The 18,740-nt window shown below is 45.8% G+C and overlaps 1 protein-coding gene across 6 annotated transcripts in view; it reads right to left on the reverse strand.

Annotated features, from left to right (window-relative positions):
- Rasgrp3 (RAS guanyl releasing protein 3) overlaps window positions 1–18,740 on the reverse strand; it is a 106,018-nt gene that overhangs the window by 56,639 nt on the left and 30,639 nt on the right. Inside the window, exon 1 of one of the 6 annotated variants that reach the window (XM_045137589.1) lies at window positions 11,421–11,687. The exons of the other annotated variants lie outside the window; for them this stretch is intronic. The gene's annotated coding sequence lies outside the window, so the exon portion shown is untranslated. Of the gene's footprint in view, window positions 1–11,420; window positions 11,688–18,740 lie in introns of those variants that run through there. 6 annotated transcript variants of the gene reach the window in all.

The raw sequence follows: 18,740 nt of genomic DNA on the forward strand, positions 1-18,740 counted from the left end.
ACTCCTTACAACATGCTTCCCCCAGACACAAAATGGCCTGGATATCCATGGCCTCACAGTGCCTCACACTACCTACATAAGACCATCATAATAGGAGGAACAGATGATGACATCAAAATAAAAGAGAGACTGACTGAGAGGGGGAGGGGATATGATGGCGAGTGGAGTCTCAAAGGGAAAAGTGGGGGGAGGGAGGGAATTATCATGGGATATTGTTTATAAGTACGGAAGTTGTCAATAAAAAGGTTATTAAAAGTAAATAAGTAAATTTAAAAAAGAAAACAATTGAGGAGCAGTTAAGGAAGACAGCTGATATTGTCCTCTGGCCTACACACACACACACACACACACACACGGACACCCACATACATATAAATATGCACACACATATACATGAAATGTAGAACCAAACTGGTAATACTTGGGTGATGGCTGTCCAGTACTTTCAACTTTTTTTTTTTTTTAATTTGAGAGCGACAGACACAGAGAGAAAGACAGATAGAGGGAGAGAGAGAGAATGGGCGCACCAGGGCTTCCAGCCTCTGCAAACGAACTCCAGACGCGTGCGCCCCCTTGTGCATCTGGCTAACGTGGGACCTGGGGAACCGAGCCTCGAACCGGGGTCCTTAGGCTTCACAGGCAAGCGCTTAACCGCTAAGCCATCTCTCCAGCCCTACTTTCAACTTTTTTGTTTGTTTGATCATTTTCATCACATCATGGGTGAGAAACTCATTATTCTAAGTTCACCTCTTTCAAATCTCTAATGGTTTGAGGTTTGGAGGATGCATCATGTTCATTAACCTCTATGATTTTATGAATACTAATTATATGCATATTAATCACATGTAAATAGAGAAGGTCTCAATAGTCACTCTGTCCAAGTGGGTCCTCTGTCCTCTTACACACTTTAGATGCTGTGACTTTCTTTTTTTGATGAAACACAGAGAGAGAGAGAAAATTGGTGCACCAGGGCCTCAGCCACAGAAATGGAACTCCAGACGCTTCCACCACCTAGTGGGCATGTGCAGCGTTGAGCTTGCCTCCCCTTTGTGCATCTGTCTTCCGTGGGATTTGGAGAGTCGAACATGGGTCCTTAGGCTTTGCAGAGAAGTGCCTTAACCACTGCGCCATCTCTTCAGCCTTGTAATAAACTATTTACAGGTGGGATAATTAAATATCAGATAATGGCTTCAAAAGTAATATATGTACTGAGGGGCTGGGTAGTGGATAAAGTGGATGTCACCCAACTCCAGTATCTAGATTTGGATCCCTGGGCTCCATGTAAGCCAGAAGCTGTTGCTGGCATCTGCAATCCAAGTGAGCCTGCCAAGAAGAGAAGAGGCGGGGAGGGGAGGGGAGGGGAGGGGAGGGGAGGGGAGGGGAGGGGAGGGGAGGGGAGGGGAGGGGAGGGGAGGGGAAGGGAGAGGAGAGGAGAGGAGAGGAGAGGAGAGGAGAGGAGAGGAGAGGAGAGGAGAGGAGAGGAGAGGAGAGGAGAGGAGAGGAGAGGAGAGGAGAGGAGAGGAGAGGAGAGGAGAGGAGAGGAGAGGAGAAAGAAGGGGGAAGAGAGGAGGGCTGGGGAGGGGAGAGGAGGATTTCTTGGAAACTTGTGAAAGGACCAAAGAACAATAGAGAGACCCACTGCCTCAAACACAATAGAAAGCAAAATCAACCTGAAAGCTGCACTCTAATCTCCACACATGTTCTATGGCACATGCATGCCAACACACACACACACACACACACACACACACACACACACATACACGAACACATGTACCAAATAAATAAATTAAATTTTTAATGGCTTAGCAGTTAAGGCGCTTGCCTGGGAAGCTTAAGGACCCAGGTTCAGTTCCCCAGTACCCAGGTACACACACACACACACACACACACACACACATACACGAACACATGTACCAAATAAATAAATTAAATTTTTAATGGCTTAGCAGTTAAGGCGCTTGCCTGGGAAGCTTAAGGACCCAGGTTCAGTTCCCCAGTACCCAGGTACACACACACACACACACACACACACACACACACACACACACATACACGAACACATGTACCAAATAAATAAATTAAATTTTTAATGGCTTAGCAGTTAAGGCGCTTGCCTGGGAAGCTTAAGGACCCAGGTTCAGTTCCCCAGTACCCAGGTAAGCCAGATGCACAAGGAGGTTCATGCATCTGGAGTGGCTGGAGGTCCTGGCATGCAGCCCCTCTCTGCTTTTTTCTGTCTTTCAAATAAACATTTAAAAAAAAAAAAGATTACTGGGGAGAGAAGTAGACGATAGAGAGACATCTTACACCACCCTTCAAGAAGGGCACCGTCCTTGCTGTAAAAAATAATGACAACTAAGACACCCTATTAACTCATGTGATTTTGAATGGCAAACATTCCACACATAAGTGAAACACTTCACACACACATACACACACACCAGAACTGAAAGGGGAGCGGATTCCAGTGTTCATTCAAACTGAACTCATGGTATGAGCTTCCCAGAACCAAATATGCAGCTGAATCCCAATTCTGCAACTGAAAATGGTTTAAAATTCTTGAGTAGTTAGTAAGCTCCAGAAATCTGTGTGAATATGAGAGGATATGAGATATGAGAAGATGCATTCCAGACGACCACAGAGCAGGTTGTTACAGTAAAGTCAGGACAGAACACGACTTCTTCTTAGCTCCTTGATTACAGGCCGAGAGTGGGACCTGCACGTGTAAACTTTCAAGAATGACATCCTTGCAGGGCCTTCCAAAACTAATGCATGTGGAAGATATCTAGGAAATCTGGCTCAAACTATCTTGAATTGTTGGGGAAGGACATGACTTTTACTTTCCTAAAGACAAATACAGGAGCGATTAAGCCATCGTTTTAAACATGGGGTTGGATTTTTATCATAGGTTAATGACTTGTCCATTTCTAGTCCACTATTCTTCTGTGGCCAGTTAACTAACCCCAGTCAGGAAAAACAGAGGTGATTGAAGTCACATGTATTCAAATGCAGTTACTCGGGCTGCAGAGATGGCTTAGCGGTTAAGCGCTTGCCTGTGAAGCCTAAGGACCCTGATTCGAGGCTTGATTCCCCAGGACCAACGTTAGCCAGATGCACAAGGGGGCGCACGCATCTGGAGTTCGTTTGCACAGGCTGGAAGCCCTGGCGTGCCCATTCTCTCTCTCTATCTGCCTCTTCCTCTCTCTGCCACTCTCAAATAAATAAATAAAAATAGTAATCAAATGCAGTTACTTGTCTATGAGTTTTGAAACAGACACTAGAAAAGCAATGACTAAAATGGAGTTCTGGGGATAGATACGAACTTAAATGTGTGTGTGTATGTGTTTGTGGTGTGCATATATGAGTGTGTGTCTGTGTGTGTGCAGATGCATGTGTTCCTGCACTTGTACAGGTCAGTTTGTTGTTTCCTGGAGAAGGCTGGTCACGGGTGCTGGGGACTGAACTAGGTAGGGTCTTTTCAGGCCCTTAGGTTTGTATGGCAAGCACCAGTTCCCGCTGAGCCGTCGCCCCAGTGCACTGAACATAATTCTTCCTGCACGTTATTTTCCTCCTGTTATACATTCTCTGTCAGATCACATCAGGAACGTGTTGAAGTTGGAAACTCTGGGTATATTTATGATACTAAACCAAATCAATGGCATAATTATGGGCACAAAGGTCTCATGGCATCTTGTGTCGGTGTGATGGAGTGACAGGTCCATCTGATTAAGTGAAAAGATAGGACTGCACTTGTCACAGAACCCTTCAGATCAAATGCCAACCTCATGAAACAGACACTTAGACACCTGTCACTTGCAGTGAGGATATCACGATTTACAGTACTTTGGATTTTTTAGGCTATAATCCAGGGAGGAAGGCCTATGAAATTACCATGTCCTTTTCTTAAAAAAAAAAAAAAAAAAAATTAAAAAAAAAAAAACTTTCCCTTTGATCCTCTTGGAAGGTGCAGGACATTCTGATTGTTATAATAGTCACTACAGAACAGAAAAGAAGCTCAGGTTGTAATTGAAATGTATTTCAGAAATGTTTTTCTAATTCGAAGATGGTCAGCTTAAGTATCTATGCTTAAAAAAAAAAAAAAACTACTCTTGGGGCTAGAGATACGGTTCAGTGGTTAAAGGCGCTTATTTGAAAAGCCCGATGCCCCAGGTTTAAGTCCTTGGTACCCATGTGAAGCCAGATGCACAAACTGGCTCATGCATCTGGAGTTCATTAGGCAAGAGGCCCTGATGCACTCATTCTCTCTCTCTCTCTCTCTCTCTCTCTCCCCACCCCCCACTCTCTCTCTCTCCTTTACCTTCTGCCTAAAGTAAGTAATAAATAAAAGTATCTTTTTAGAAGATTCTTATAATAATTATTATTGTCACAGAGCAATTGACTCACGCTTTCCCTGGCCTCTGCAATGTATCGCTGCACTTAGGTCACCACACAGCTTGTGCTCTCACCTTTACGACCTTGCCTACCGACTGGTGATGCCATTATTCAGGGGACTGGTTTGTCATAGCAGAAAGCTGACCAATAGTAAAGAGTTTATCGCTCTAGCAAGCTAAGATCCTCAACTGTGATCAGATAATTGTGCTGCAACGACAGTGTCAATGGAGTGCGCTCTTTCTCCAGGAACATAAGGACATTGTAACCAGTGGGATTTCTAAGAATGCACGTGCTTTTGTAGGGTAAGGAGAGTTTACATCAGAGAAAAAGAAAACTGATTTGTGTGTGTGTGTGTGTATCTCAGAAACAAACAGATCCCCTCAAATCTGGATGTTTGATCATGACATATTCATATTAGTTCAACTTAGCCACATTAGAGAGTAAAATGTCACCAAGTTCCATTAAAAACATCATTCTAAGCAAGTACAGTTGTGCCTGAGGCTAAGCCGGCTCTGAAGTCAACGGACATAGGCTCTGGAAATACCGTCAACAACGAGCCACAGATGTCAGATCACACCTCCGTCCTCCACTTCTCTTCTGCCTACCGGAAATTAAGACAAGTTACGATGCCTTTTACCACAGAGGGCCCTTATGTAAGCATTTGGTTATGATATAGCTGAAACTGGTCTTCCTATGAATAATTGCATAAACAAAGAGAAAAAGCCTTGGATTCAGAGAGTGGGCTGAGCTCTGTCAGGTTTCCTCTCTGTACACAACGATAATGATGTCCTTCCTCTTCAGGATATGATGACAATGTGTAATAAAGTGCCCAGTGCCAGTAAATTCCCATGCAAATGGCGGGGCTGGTCTTCTCCAAAACAAAGATGGGCTCACAGATCAAAAGCTATCTACCACAGACTCTGGAAAGACATGGCCATGCGAACTGGCAAAAAAATAAATCTCAACAATTCCAAATCCCATAAAGCAACAAGAACATGACACTCCCACAGTCAAGTTCAAGGGCTATAAGTGATACAAAGGCAAAGGGTGGAGGGCAGAAGAAGCTGACTCTATGGGAACGATCTGGCAAAACAAGCAAGCAAAACAAGTAACGTCTGCTGCACCGGACCTGGTTCCCTATTATGAAGGTGCTGCAGAAGTTAATTAAGCATTTTATTTTGCTTCATATTATCTGTGGAGTTTGATATGTAGGCTCTGTAAAAATTCCAAGTCCAGTTCATGTGTCTCCACAGAACATTCACCAGACTACGCCAGTGTCCGTGGACATGAGCAATTCCGGCAAGGATTGGAGGTGTCATGCGTCCTCCCCGCCCCCCCCCCCCTGCCAAGCACCACCTCTGTGGATTCAACCAACTAGGAACTGAAAACGCTTTTCCAAACAATTGCGTCCGGCGCCGGGCGTGGTGGCACACGCCTTTAATCCCAGCACTCAAAAGGCAGAGGTAGGATAGCCGTGAGTTCGAGGCCACCCTGAGACTCCATAGTGAATTCCAGGTCAGCCTGAGCTAGAGTATGACCCTACCTTGAAAAGCCAATAAAGAAAATAAAATAAAAATAGAGCCAGGCTCATGCCTTTAGTCCCAGCACTCAGGAGACAGAGGCAATAGGATTGGCTTGAGTTCAAGGCCACCCTGAGACTACACAGTGAATTCCAGGTCAGCCTGAGCTAGAGTGAGACCCTACCTAAACAACTGCAGCTGTATGGAACATACACGACCTTTTTTTGTCCTTATCATTATTCCCTAAATATAGAATCATAACTGTTAATATAGCATTTGTGTCATACATTATCAACAAACTACATATGTTTTAAAGTACAAAGAAGGATATGTGTGGGTTAAATACAAATGTAACTCTATTTTACATAAGGGACTTTGAGTGTTAGGGATATGGTGTTCAGGAGATCTGAAACCAATCAGGCAATGATATGAAGGGGTAACCCTAATTTTCAGTAGAAGTAATTCCCAGTGGTTAAGTTAGAAGATGGCATTGATGATTACTAGTGAGCTAGAATTGATTTTAGATGCATTAGGTAGGTGAAAATAAAGATTAATTTTTTTTTTTTTCTCATTTGGGGCTGGAGTGATGGTTCAGTAATTAAAGGGACTGGATTGCAAAGTCTGACAGCCTGGGTTTGACTCCCCAGTACCCACATAAGCCAGGTACACAAGGTAGTTGGTGCATTTGTCTGGAGTTTGTTTGCAGTGGCAGGAGGCCCTGGTTCACCCATTCTCCTTCTCTAAATAAATAAATGAATATTAAAAAAAAAAAACTCTCAGTGGATAAAGTTCGCAGTGCACAAGTATAATTGAATTCAGATCCCCAGAACTCACTCAAAAAGCTGGTCACAAGGCTGGGAGCAGTGGCTACGCCTTTAATCCCAGCACTCGGGAGGCAGAGGTAGGAGGATCGCCGTGAGTTCGAGGCCACCCTGAGACTCCATAGTGAATTCCAGGTCAGCCTGAGCTAGAGTGAGACCCTACCTCGAAAAAAAAGAAAAAGAAAAGAAAAAGTTGGTCGCTGTTTGGGCATCTGCAAATCCCAGTGTACCTGGAGTGACATGGGAGGTGGAATCAGGAGTTTTTCTAGAAAGCCTCTGAACCAGCTAGCCTGGCAAATGCAGCAGCGAACAATGAAGATGAGGGACCCGGCCCCAAACAAGAAGGGAGGCAGGACCACCGCCCAGAGTTACTCTCTCGTTTCCACATATGCACACTAGCAGGAGCACGCCACACACACACACACACACACACACACACACACACACACACACACGTGCGCGCACGCCAGAAAAAATCCTTTGCATAAATAGTGTGATCTCCAAACTATCTAACCACACTACAATGACCTTGAAAATCACTGATAATTTTCTCAAAGGTCGACTCACGTAATTTCCCCCTGGTTGACCCAAGAACTCCTTCGGCCCCACTTCTGGGGATCTGACTCATTATGCCTGGTGTTAACCAAGTGAAGGAATGTAGTGAGCTGCTAGAAGCTTTTGAAAGGGTTCAGGAAGTAAGTTTCTGTGAGGACTCTGTCTGATGACCCAGAAAAACCACAGGTTCCCAGCCCCACAAGTGAGACAGCTGATGTCTAGATATGTAACAGGCTGAAGGAGAAGTGACGCAGGGTGATTGACAGGAGCAGCAGCCCAGCCAGCAGAGCAAAGCGCAGCTCTCCTCCTCCTTCCCACTCTCCGCCGGTTCCCTGCTCAGAGGCTTACCCTCTGCCACACTGCACACACACGCATGCACACACACACACTTTGGAAGGATCAAAGCAAAGGGTTGTGGACTAGAGAGATGGTTTAGTGGTTAAGGCACTCGAGTGCAAAGCCAAAGGACCCAGGTTCGATACCCCAGGACCCAAGTAAATCAGATGCACAAGGGGGCGCATGCGTCTGGAATCTGGTTGCGATGGCTAGAGGCTCTGGCATGCCCATTCTCTCTCTCTCTCTCTCTCTCTCTCTCTCTATCTCTCTCTCTCTCCCCCTTTTTCTCCCTCTCTGTCTCCTCTCCTCTCTCCATATGTCTCTGTCTCAAATAAATAAATAAAAATATCCAAAGTGAAGGGTTGCACTGTTTCTATGCATGAACAAATGAGTAACTTCCTCAGACAACCCAAGTTTCCAGGTTGAATCACAGAAGTTCTCCTCCGACTTCCCCATGCACAACGTGGCACACGCATACCCACACTCCCACACACAGATAAAATAAAGGAAAATTGATTCCACACCTAAAGCTCATCCGCACAGCCTTCTGTGGAATCCCTACTGTTTACCCTTCTGGTAGCCTAGCTGACCAGGAGCTGCCTCTGCTGCAGCCCAGCGTGGCAAGAAAAGATAGAGCGATAAGTTACCAGATGAGGCAAAGATCCAAGTTCGAAGTTCAGAGCACAGTTTCCACAGACTGCCTGACACTTTCACGCCACTGTAAAGTTGAAAAAGTGCGAAGCTAGAGCGCCAGAGGCTACACAGCACACAGAGTTACCATAAAGGTGCACACACTGTGCACAAGAATGCAGGTCATTATTCTTTTTTTAATTTCTTTTTTTGTTATATTTATTTGAGAGTGACAGACAGAGAGAGAGAATGAGGCAGAGAGAGGGGGGCAGGGAGAGAGAGAATGGATGCCCCAGGACCTCCAGCTGCTGCAAACAAACTCCAGATGCATGTGCCCCCTTGTGCATCTGGCTAACGTGGGTCCTGGGGAATCAAGCCTCGAACCAGGGTCCTTAGGCTTCACAGGCAAGTGCTTAACTGCTAAGCCATCTCTCCAGCCCAAATGTCAATTTTTTTGTTTTTTTTTAAAATATTTGATTTATTTATTTATTTGACAGGGAAAGAGAGAGAAAGAATGGGCATGCCAGGGCCTTTAGCCACTGCAAACGAACTCCAGACATGTGCACCCCCTTATGCATTTGGCTAACGTGAGTCCTGGGGAATCGAACCTGGGTCCTTTGGCTTTGCAGGCAAACACCTTAACGGTTAAGCCATCCCGCCAGCCCTCATTATTCTTCATATTACCCAGTAAGCTACAGCTCTCTTTCCTGTCTCCGCATTGAGATGAATTTATTATGGTATACATATATGTGTGTGTGTGTGTACCATAATTTCCTCATCTTCAAAATGAACATTCTGTAATTCCTATCCAATATTTTATTATATGATGTATTATTTGCATGTAAAGTAATTATTTGTATTATTTTACTATTAACATTTTAAAAGCCAAACTATTACTGCACTGTTCAAAAGACTGTGGGCTTTAAAAACTTCAGCAAGTGGCCAGGCGTGATGGTGCAATTTAATCCCAGCACTCAGGAGGCTCAGGTAGGAGATGCACCATGAGTTTGAGGTCACCCTGAGACTACACAGTGAATTCTCCAGGGCAGCCTGGGCTAGAGAAAGACCCTACCTCAACCCCCCCCCCCAATAAAAAACAATAAAGCAACTGGATAATGTAAAGGCCACACCGACTGCTCTTTATATATTCACTAGATAGGCTTTGTGAGGGGTATAGGGAATGGAGCCCATGGCCTCGTTCCTGCTGGGCAAGTGCTCTGCTGCTGAGCTACACCCCTCCCTGTAAACTGTCATAGGTGTACTGTTCTGAACGGAGAACAGTCCTGAAGGTAAACATTGCATTTTATTGTGGGAGCCTCTGTTATTGTAAAGCCATGATTTTTTTCTGGACAGTTCATTTCCACGATCATTTGCGTGGAAAATGTGAAACTCTGCCAGAAACGAACCCTAGAGCTCGGCGCCTAAAGTGAGCATGGAGGAAGAACAGTTCCACCCCTCCTGTTCCTCCCTGTGCCGCTGAAGTGAGGTCCTCAAGTCAGCTGGTGCCCACGGGGCCTGTGGCCCCTCGGGTGACCGCAGATTCTTCTGTATTTTAAGTGGGGGTGAAAGGGGAAGAGTTTCTGGTGCAACACAAGCTGGTTTCTTTTCTTCCTGGAAGAGAGCACTTGAAGCTGCTTCCATCCGGCACCTCGGCTGACCAGCGGCTCAGGATCAAGGGCGAGGAGGAAAGCCGCCTGGATCCTGTTCATTCCCTCTCCAGAAAGCCTGGGCCGAGTGAAGAGAGCTCAGGGCGCCTGCCCTTGAGCAGAGGTTGCAAGCAAAGTGCACCACTGGAACCTTTAGGACAAGCCGTCTGTCTGTCCCCTGGGGAAGCTGCGATTCCCAGAATCTTGGACTCGCCGCCACACACAAAACATGGCCTCCTAAGACTTCAAATGCGAATTGGCGCTGCCTGTGCAATCCCGAAAAGGAAGCTGTCTGATCGTCCCCTGCGGCCCAGAGGCAGAGGCCAGCCACTTCCACAGGTGACATCATCAACCGCTCCCGCTTCCCATTTTCTCTCTTTCCTCTTAAGCCTTCTCAGGAAGGCCACAGAATGACAACGGTCCCTGGAAGACCGCTCAGTCTCCGTATGGTGCCAACTTCTGAGCTCTCTCCAGATCTAGCTAAACTCTTGCTGGACGAATTTAGGAAAGGGTGACAATGACCCCCACACGCCCTTTGCATCCCGGCCCCCACCCCTCCCCGCGGCTGGTTATCTGGCTTCCGGAAGCACTTCCACAATCCAACTCATAAAGGAGACCTGAGCATCCCCCGAAACACCCAAGCAAGGCTGGGGGGGGACAAAGGATGGCCTGCTCTGGAGAAATAAGGGCGAGTTAGCTTGTGGAACAAAACCGGGAAGCATGCACGAAACCCAAATAGGAGCCCTAATCCGCTTGTTATTTTGACAGTTATCAACATTGCCGACTGTTACACATGGTCACGTGGCTTCTGGTTTTCAAACTTAACTAGGAATGGCCAAGTCAGCCATACTATAAAATCACGAGTTATTTTTTTTTTGTTTTTACTTTTTTTTTATTTACTTATTTGAGAGGGACAGACAGAGAGAAAGAGAGGCAGAAAGATTGAGAGAATGGGGGTGCCAGGGCCTCCAGCCACTGCAAACGAACTCCAGACGTGTGCGCCCCCTTGTGCATCTGGCTAACGTGGGTCCTGGGGAATGGAGCCTCGAACCGGGGTCCTTAGGCTTCACAGGCAAGCGCTTAACCACTAAGCCATCTCTCCAGCCCTCACGGGTTGTTTTAAACAGCTATTGTTCTCAAATTGCAATGGTAAAATGGATTAAAATCAAACTTAGCCATCAGCTCACTCCCATATACTCACTACTTTGTAATTTGAATCTTGGCTGTGAACCTAAGTCTTATGGATCCCTAATGATCCTAGAGACTTAGAAATAAATCTCTGTCATAGACAAGAATCAAGTCTTTCATCCTCCAAGTTAGAAGACAGTGTTGCTTAAAAATAAATAACAGACTTTCTAAAGAGGGCAATAAGACTACAAATTGAGAAGGACAAATAAAATATCTTCCCTGTCTTGCGTCGGAGGAAAACCAAGATCAAGACAAAATTACAAGTTGCTGGTATCTTGTCAAGCGTACACACACACATACACACACACACAGAGTCTCTGGGTACTTACTGAGTGGTTTTCCGTACTCCTCACACCAGCGCCCTGTCTGCCCAGCTGCCAAGGGCTGGAGCATGCCAGCAGCAGCTGTTTCCTTCAAGCGCCGGCTCTGCGTCTTAACCAGTCACATGGGCCTCCTGACCAGCCCCGCGCGGGGAGCCGGCGGCCAGACACTAGAGATCCTTCTTCTCGCCAACCTTCTCCTAAGCCCCGGGTTGGCTCAGCCACCTCGTCGGCACGCAGAGCGAAACATTCCACAGTTTGTTTTCTTTTAGTGACAGATGCCAAACCACTGATCAGTCACACAGGAGGGCAGGTCAGCCGCGGTGGAAAGTGAATGGTGTTTGTGTAGGGGGCTGGAGGCTGGCGGTCCCTCGCCCTCCCGGTTCAGGTTTTCACTGGGGCTCGTCACCAGCGAGGAAAAGGGACAAGGAGCTCACGCGGGGTGGGAGCCGCTCTGTGTGTCCTGGGTGGCCCTGAAACGCATCCCTCTGGTTGGTTTCATTTTTCCCAGGATTCCGGGAAGAGCCACGTAACTTACAGGGACTGTCTTAAAGGAGGTCCAATGGTCACTCCCCATCTAAGAATGGCCAGACGGGGGAGGGAAGACAGCCACGGGCATTCAGCCTTATCTAAGGAGCCCATGGAAGTGACTGGAGGTGGCTTCCAGCACACACTTCCGTAAAGTTATCTCTTGCATTGTGTCAGAGCAGCTGAGATTATCAAGGAGGGCAGTGGAAACAGAAGTTATCACAGTCCGCAGAGGTCTTACTATCCAAACCCCACCTGGTCGTGCTAGGAAGTGGGAACAGCCTGCTGTTTTCTGTGTGGCTTGCACAGCGGGCGAGCTATCCCACACCTTGATGTGCAGGGTTCACACTTCTCATCTGAGCTGATTTTCTTTGTGCCATTGCAGCATCTGACTTTGGAGGGTGCCTGACCTTCAGTACCCGATCTCTTCTTCGCATAATATGGGTGACACTTCCCCCAAAGAGTGCCAGAGCACATCCTTCTGGAAAGAGGAGCGATATGACAGGGCTAGCTTATTTGAGAATGTGAACATACCAAAGGAAAAAAAAAAAAAAAAAGATTAAAGTCTCCCCAGGGGATTTCTGAATTATGATTAGCCTGTTCAACTGTCAGCCTTGATTTTTAATAAGTGTAATCTGACTCAGTATAGGACATGTGTGGCAGTCTTTTGTACCAGGTTTTTGTCTGATTATTTGTGGTGATAATTAAACCAGAACTCTCCCTCCATGGTTAAGATAATGTTATCTAGAATAACAGAGGAGGGAGGGACTTTAATCTTGCCATATTTTTGGGTTTGTTGCTAACTTGTGAGAGCCCAAAGTTTAAATGGAAAAAAACAACCTTGCAATTATCAAGATCTATCACTAAGAATTCAGAAACAGTAATAGAAATAAATTCTAGATAGCAAAATGTGATGCCTCCTGGGTTACAAGGGACTCTTGCTCAGGTTGGCGACTCAATCTTCATTCACAAACAGAAAAGGAAGCTGGCTCACCAGTCCAAAGACGATGTAGCTGTATAAATTGTATTTACAGTAACAGAACCGTCTATGATCTAATGGCCCCTATCCATCACCTTATTTAAAACTAACTGCTGGTCTGGGGACATGAATCGGCAGGTAAGACACTTGCTATGCAAGCCTAATTGCCTACGTTCGGGTCCCTATAACCCATGTAGGGTGGCTAGAATCCTGGCGTTGCCTCAGCAAGAAGAGAGGTGAGACCCGGAGAATCTTGCTGCTCACAGGCCAGCTAGCTTGTCACATGCAGTGCTCAGCAATGAAGAGACGCTGTTCCCAATAAAGTAGAAAGCAGGCGGGCACCCGCGGCAGCCCTCTGACGTCCACGTGTCCTGAGGCATGCGCATGGCCTCATTCACACACATGAATACAATGCCCTGTGAGCCACAGCAGTTAAGGACAGAGAGAAGAGAAACTTCTGGAAACTAATGACTAACAGTGTCAGCAGCAAGGAGACTTGTCACCAATGCTGTTCACAAGCAACGGCAGACTGCGAATGTGCTTATGAAGCAAGCATCAACACCCTCTTCCCTGGGACCAGGAATGTGACTGAAGGGTCTGTAATGACACTTTTCTCCAACCTTGCAAAGAAAGGACTACCCGGAGCTGGAGCGATGGCTCAGTGGTTAAGACATCACTCTCTCTCTCTCTCTCTCTCTCTCTCTCTCTCTTTTTTTTTAAGAGGTAGGGTCTCACTCTAGCCCAGGCTGACCTGGAACTCACTATGGAGTCTCAGGGTAGCCTCGAACTCAAAGCGATCCTCCTATCCCTGCCTCCCAAGTGCTGGGATTAAAGGGTGCGCCACCACGCCCGGCCAAGACATCACTTTCTTGAAAGCCTACTCTTCGCACCTGAGTTTGATTCCCCAGCACCTACGCAAAGCTAGATGCCAAGCAACACATTCTGTGATCCTGCAACAACGGGAGGTTGTTGTAGACAGCTCCACACTGCTGGGACCAACATCCGACCAGACACAGTGCAGGGGAGGAATGGGCTCTCTTTCAAGCTCACAGAGGCAGGGGGAGTTCCATCGGTGGTGGAAGAGGCTGCTTCCGTACCTCCCTCTGAGCAGAGAAACACCCACAGCAAGCCAAACACCAGCCAGCAGGCAGCACAGAGCCTGCCTGAGCTCAGAGCTGCTCTCTCACACCCTCGAGCTGGAGTCGGGTCCAGCCCCGGTGACACACCCCTTCCAACAGGCTGCTGGAGGCTTAAGCAGAGAGCTTAAATACATGAGGCTATGGGAGACATGCATTCCCATTCAAACCACCCCAGAGGCAGAGCCAGGAAAATCCAGAGCTTGTGGGGCCAGTTAGATTGGCATTCCCTTACAATAGCGAGAAGCTAAACACACACACACACACACACACACACACACACTGGTTAATTAAACTTTACTGAGAAAATAAAAATAGATTATTAGGGCTGGAGCGATGGTTTAGCAGTTAAGGCGCTTGCTTGCAAAGCCACAGGACCCAGGTGCAATTCCCCAGCACCCACATGAGCCAGATGCACACGGTGGCGCCTGAGCAGGAGTTCATTCGAAGTGGCTGGAGGCCCCAGTGCTGCTGTTCTCTTTCAATCTCTCTCATAAATAAATAAATAGACAAATAGAATTGGAGAATAAAATTATAAAAAATATGTATTATTTTTCTAGATTGAGAGACTTGGTGTTGTAAAGACATCAACTCTCCCCAAATATGTATTTTATATGTCTACATGGGTATGTATGTTAATATATATTATGTATGCATATGTGTATGAATACATTATCTAATTTATATAATCAATACTGGCATGACACATATCACATATATATCATATAGGTGCTCAAATTTTGGATAAAATCTCAAAGAGCTTTTAAAAGCATGTCAAAAAAGAAATCCTGGGCAGGTGTGGTGGCACACACCTTTAATCCCAGCACTTAGGAGGCAGAGGTAGGAGGATCACCGTGAGTTCGAGGCCACCCTGAGACTACATAGTGAATTCCAGGTCAGCCTGAGCTAGAATGAGACACTACCTTGAAAAAAAAAAGAAAGAAAGAAAGAAAAGAAAAAAAAAAAAAGGAATCCTGAAGTTAATTTGAGAACAAAAATCTGAGAATAATAAAATTTGAAAAATGAATAAAGAGAATTAAGTGTAAAGACAAAACCACACAGAAAATGGTTGGTTCTATAATATTAAAATTATGTTAGTCATGATTAAATTATTTTATCATGAAAATATTTTAATAGTGATCACAAAATCACAAGCCATAAATAAGGGGAAGTGAAATATTTAAATAATATTATAATATAAAATTTGTATGTCTATAAAATAACCCTGCCATAAACAAAATTAAGTCACAAGTAACAAAATAAGATTTAGCAGTAAAATATATGGGTAAAGGTAAGTAGCCTTAACATATAAATGGCATTTATAAGTCATAACTGGGAAAAGAATATTAGCAAATAATCCACATGAGAAAAAATTTCAGATTCCCTACAAAGAGAGTACAAATGATGTAATGAAATGTCATTAGTTATCTGTAAACCTGACAAAGATGACAAGGATGATCATTTCCAATGCTATCAAGAACATGGCACTAAAAAAAAAAAAAGAGAGAGAGAGAGAGAACATGGGGCCTGGAGAGATGGCTTAGCGGTTAGGGCGTTTGCCTGCAAAGCCAAAGGACCCAGGTTCAATTCCCCAGGACCCACGTAAGCCAGATGCAGAAGGTGGTGCCTCCACCTGGAGTTTGTTTACAGTAACTAGTGGCCCTGGTGGGCCCATTCTATTTCTCTCTCTCTCTGCCTCTTCCTCTCTCTCCCTTTCTCTCTCAAATAATAAATAAAATGTTTAAAAAATAATAAAAAGAACATGGCACCTTCACCAGTCTGCTGGTGAGAACACAGATGAGGAAAACAATTTTGCAGTATGAAGCAAAAGCTTTTTAAAGCATGTGCTCCCTTTCAAACATCAATTCCTGTTCTCAAAATATATGCCAAGAAAAGAACATGGATCGCAGAAGTATGTGGACGTTTCCTTCCACATTTTTTTTTACTGATTGAAGGCATAAACAGTCTAGGTGCCCAAAGTAGGTGACCAGAAGATAACAGTCGCACAGGATGCCACACAATGCGGTCGTGTGCAGTAATGTTGCTCAGGGCGTGACTGACATGGAAATCATCAGAGCTGAGCAAGTGAAAAGCAAATTGTGGGAGTTCCTTCAAAATAATCCCATTTTTCCTTTTTTGTTCTTTTTTTTTTTTGGGTTTTCGAGGTAGGGTCTCACTCTGGTCCAGGCTGACCTGGAATTAACTCTGTAGTCTCAGGGTGGCCTTGAAATCACAGCAATCCTCCTACCTCTGCCTCCCAAGTGCTGGGATTAAAAACGTGCGCCACCATGCCCAGCCCTTTTTTATTCTTATTATTTATTTGTTCGTTTGAAAGAGGCAAAGAGAGAGAATGGGTGCTCCAGGGCCTCCAGTCACTACAAATGAACTCCAGACGCGTGCTCCACCTTGTGCGTCTGGCTTAAGTGGGTCTTGAGGAATCAAACCTGGGCTCTTTGGCTTTGCAGGCCAGCACTGTAACAGCTAAGCCGTCTCCCAGCCCTCTTTTCTTCTTCTCATTTTATGTAGGCGTGGTATGTGTGTTATGTGTGCGTGCGTGCATGAGTGACATACATACACGTGTGTAGACGTGTGTGCCTTGTGTGTGTGGATGCAAAGGCAGAGGAGGACACTCTATCACCTCCCCAGAGCTTGCAATACAGGTGTGTGCTGTCGTGCCCAGCATTTGTGTGGGTACTGGGAATTGAACTTGGGTCCTGAGGCTTACAAGGCCTTGACTGACTTAGCTATCTCCCCAGCTGGTTTTTCATTTGTTTGTTTTTTCAAGGTAGGGTCTTACTCTAATCCAGGCTGACCTGAAATTTACTCTGTAGTCTCAGGATGGCCTTGAACTCACAGCGATCCTCCTACCTCTGCCTCCCGAGTGCTGGGATTAAAGGTGGGCAAGAAAGGAGAAACTAGGGCTACTGGTGTACCTCAGTTAACAGAGAGCTTGCCTAGCATGTGCAAAGGCCAAGGTTCTATTCACAGGGCTACATACATCAAGCATGGTAGGTGTACAACCCCAGCAATCGGGAGGTAGAGGCAGGAGGATCCAGTTCAAGTTCATCCTTGCCTGTGTAGTGAGTTTAACGGCAGCCTGTGCTACATGAGACCCTATGCCAAAACTAAAACAAAGGAACAAAAAATAAGAGAGAGTAAACAATGTATACAAAATTTGGAAGTAGGGCTGGATAGATGGCTTAGCAGTTAAGGTGCTTGTCTGCAGAGCCAAAGGGTCTCGGTTTGATTCTCCAGGACCCACGTGAGCCAGATGCACAAGATGGTGCATGCGTCTGGAGTTCATTTGCAGTGGCTAGAGGCCCTGGTCCACCCATTCTCTTTTCCTCTATCTTCTCCCTCTCTCTGCCTGCATCTTTCTGTCTCTCTTTCTCTGTCTCTCTCAAATAAATAAATAAAGTTGTTTTTTTTTTAAACCACTGAGGTAGAGCCAGGCATGGTGGCACACGCCTTTAATCCCAGCACTCGGGAGGCAGAGGTAGGAGGATCACCATGAGTTCGAGGCCAGCCTGAAACTCTACAGTGAATTGCAGGTCAGCCTGAGCTAGAGTGAGATTCTACCTTGAAAAAGAAAGAAAGAAAGAAAGAAAGAAAGAAAGAAAGAAAGAAAGAAAGAAAGAAAGAAAGAAAGAAAGAAAGAAAGAAAGAAAGAAAGAAAGAAAGGAAAGAAGGAAGGAAGGAAGGAAGGAAGGAAGGAAGGAAGGAAGGAAGGAAGGAAGAAAGAAAGGAAGGAAGGAAGAAAGAAATGCTGAAGTAGGTTCATTTACACAGAGGAGCAAAGTGTTGACAATGACGGGGAGGAAAGAAAGCCCTGCTCGTTAGCAGAGCTAGACACTTTGTCCTAAATCTGCTTCTGTCCCTTGTTAATCCTCGAAGGGAACCTGGCATCCGATGACAAATTCCGGAGGTGGCAGAACCAGCGGGTCCCACAGATACAGGAGGAGGAGGGCACAGTGGTCTTACCTGAGCAACATGGACTCGGCTTCTCAAAGACATCCTGCTGGCCTCTTGTGCCTATGGAAGGCATTTCTTCGGTAGAAATTCCCAAATGGGGCACACGTGCCACACAGGGCAGGCCTGGCTGCCTTGGACAAGCTGCTCCAAGCAGATGACGCGCCGTGCGTGTGGCACGAGCCGACGTCTTGTCTGGCCATCGCCACCTTCCTTCGCTTGCACGGATTTGGCGTACCACCAGCGCCCCTTCTGCCGGCACGCTTCGCCCACGTGCAGTCTCTCCCCCACCCCACGCGCTCCGTGAACGAACCTTCGCTCTTTCTGTACTTTCACCATTTGTCTAAGTAGCTTGGGGAATTCTCTCTTACCCCCCCCCCCTTTTCTTCCCCTTTTTTCTTCCCTTTGCACTGTGTGGAGACAGAGTAAGTACCCGGTCATGGCCAGCTAATCCTAAGGCATGTATTAGAATTCTATTAGGAAAAAATAGAATTGTTTTTAAAAGAATCAGAGCAGAGTTTTTACATGCAAATGCCCCCAAACCAATGTCAATAAGTGAAATATATATATACAGTGCCTATGTTCACTGTAGTTCAAGATTCATCCAAGTATCTCTGCTCCCAAGTTAATAATCTCTCTGGGAGGAGAGGGCAGCATATGGAAAGGCATACATAAGTATAGTTATAATACTGGCAACAATAACGTACTAATAGATTA

The sequence above is a fragment of the Jaculus jaculus genome, chromosome 18, assembly GCF_020740685.1.
Source record: "Jaculus jaculus isolate mJacJac1 chromosome 18, mJacJac1.mat.Y.cur, whole genome shotgun sequence".
Classification (NCBI taxonomy): domain Eukaryota; kingdom Metazoa; phylum Chordata; class Mammalia; order Rodentia; family Dipodidae; genus Jaculus; species Jaculus jaculus.